Raw genomic sequence first — 2,465 nt, 5'->3', positions numbered from 1 at the left:
GTACTGGGAAAGGTGTGGGAAAAGGCCCAGAATTTGAGCCACGTGGCATATATATCAATTTTCAGTTTTTAGGGAGGGGCTGGGAGAAGGCCTACTCTTTAGCCTCTTCTTTTTCTCTACTCTTTTTTTTTTTTTTTTAAATTTTATTTTATTAAATTTATTGGGGTGACAATTGTTAGTAAAATTACGTAGATTTCAGGTGTACAATTATTTTTCTCTACTCTTAAAGACACTCCTCATTTTACTAACAGGAGACCATTGATTGGGATGACTTCCTCAGTGGGTAAACAAACGGAGGCACTGAGTCAGTGGAAGGGATTCTCTTTGGTCTTTTAAGAAAAAGCTGAGACAGAACTTGAAGTTTTGGCATTCCCATTCTTTATTTGTAAACTTTCCCTCCTCTACCCATGAAGGTGAATAAAAACACACAGCCAGGTAGCTTGGTGTCAAGGCAAATCCAGGTTTTCAATTTCATCTGGATCATCAACCCTAGAAAAATAAAGCCAGTACAACGCACCCCACCCCGACTCCCCGGAGAAAGTCCAGCTGCTTAAGAGTGGTTCTACTCTATCTGTAGGAGTGCTGAGGAATCGTTCGCTCCTTCTCCCATTCTCCACTGCTATTATTTCTGTCCACTACTGTTCTCCTTAAGTCCTTCCGTGTTTTCTATTTCGCAGAGAAATTATAGGCAATCAGGAGACAAATACTTAAATTTCTGCCTACAAACATATATGAATCCATTCTTACCTCTACTTAAGGTAAGAAGTGGTATGTCTCTTCTTGTTCAAGACAAATCCCTTCTGGATCTCAACCCTTTGTTTCCTTAGGACCCTTATCCAGTCACATTCCACATATGGCTATTGAACGAGCCAGGTGCTCTTCTAGGTTTTGGGGATACAACATTGAACAAAACAGGCAAAATCCTTGCCTTCAAGTAGCTCACATTCTAGTAGAGGCAGAAATACAGTAATCAAATAAGTAGGATATATAGTATGTTAGATAACAGTAATAGCTATGGAGGCAAATAAATCAGGAAGGGGGATATGGAGTGTGTAAAGTATGGTCAGAGATGGCCTCAGTGAGAAAGTGACATTTCAATGACCTGAAGGAGGTGAAGGAATGACTCATCTTGATATCTTGGGGGATGATGCTCTAGGCAGAGGGAGCAGTAAATGCAAAGGTCCTGAGGTGGGAGCATATTTGCCACTTTTGTGGAAGAACCAGGTCAGTGTTGTTGGATTAAAGAGAGAGCCAGAGAGTGGAGATGAGGTCAAAGAGAAAAGGGAGGGACTTCAAATTGGCTCTAAGGCCAATTTGACGAGTTTGGCTTTTACTCAGATGGGATTGATTTTGAGCAGAGGAGGGACATGGATCTGACTTTTTTTTTAAAACAGAATCCTTTTAGTTGCTGAATGGAGAACAGATCTGAAGAGAGGCAGAGAAGAAGCAGACCATTTAGGAGGTTACTGCAATCATCTGTGAGAGCTGATGATGGCTTGGGTTAGTGTAGTGAGAGGTGGTGAGAAGTGGTTGGATTCTGAATGTATTTCGAATATCCAGCCAACAAGGTCTACTGTGAGAGGAAGGGAGGGATTTTTCGCCTAAACGTTGAGAAGGTGTAGGCTGTGGAAGGAGCAGGTTTTGGGGTGGTGGGAGGTCACGAGCTTGGTTTAATACATATTAAGTTTGAGATGTCTGTCAGGCACGTCAAGATGTCAAGAAAGCGGTTGGATGTACACGTTTGGCTAAGTCTGGGTCAGAGTTATAAAATTGAGAGTCATCAGCATATGGGTGTTATTTAAAGCCATGAGATTAGAAGAGATCACCAAGGGAGCAAGTATAAATAGAAAAGATGTGCAAGGACTGAATCCTGGAGCTCCTCAACATTAAATGACTTTAGAAATAAGTAGGAACCAGCAAAGAAACTTAGGAATGGCCAGTGAAGTAGGGAAACAAAAAACAAATCTAGGAGATAGTGGTATGCTGGAAACCAAGAAAAGGAAACTTACCAAGGAAGAAAGAAATATCAATTTTGTCAAATGCTGCATATAGGTAAAATAAGAAGAGTCTGAGAATTGATTTAGAAGGTTGTTGGTGACTTTGACAAGAATAGTTTTGGTGCAGTGTGGGAGTGAAATCTTGATTGTTGGTGGGTTCAAGATAGAATGGGAGGAGAAGGATTGATATAGTACTGTGTAGAGAATTTTAGAGTTTTGTGGTAAAGGAAGTACAGATTGGGTGGGAGCTAAAAGAAGTGAGGTCAAAAAAATTTCTTAAATGGCAGAAATAACTATATGTTTGTATAGCTGATGAGAAGGAGCCAATAGAGAGTGAGATTTGATAATGCTGGAGAGAGAGGAGAGCAATGTCCTTGATGAGGTAGGAGGGGATGGGATCTAGTACAGAGTGAGGGCCTGGCTTGGTTAGGGGCACAAAGAGTTCATCCAAAGGAAGAAGAGAGAAGG

At 41.1% G+C, this 2,465-nt stretch overlaps 1 long non-coding RNA gene across 11 annotated transcripts in view; it reads left to right on the top strand.

Moving 5' to 3' along the window:
* Positions 1-2,465, top strand: part of LOC109437220 (uncharacterized) — a 234,836-nt gene that overhangs the window by 17,737 nt on the left and 214,634 nt on the right. The gene's annotated exons all lie outside the window — the stretch shown is intronic.

This window comes from Rhinolophus sinicus, linkage group LG06 (assembly GCF_036562045.2).
Source record: "Rhinolophus sinicus isolate RSC01 linkage group LG06, ASM3656204v1, whole genome shotgun sequence".
NCBI lineage: Eukaryota > Metazoa > Chordata > Mammalia > Chiroptera > Rhinolophidae > Rhinolophus > Rhinolophus sinicus.
This window is presented reverse-complemented; position numbering and strand designations above follow the sequence as displayed.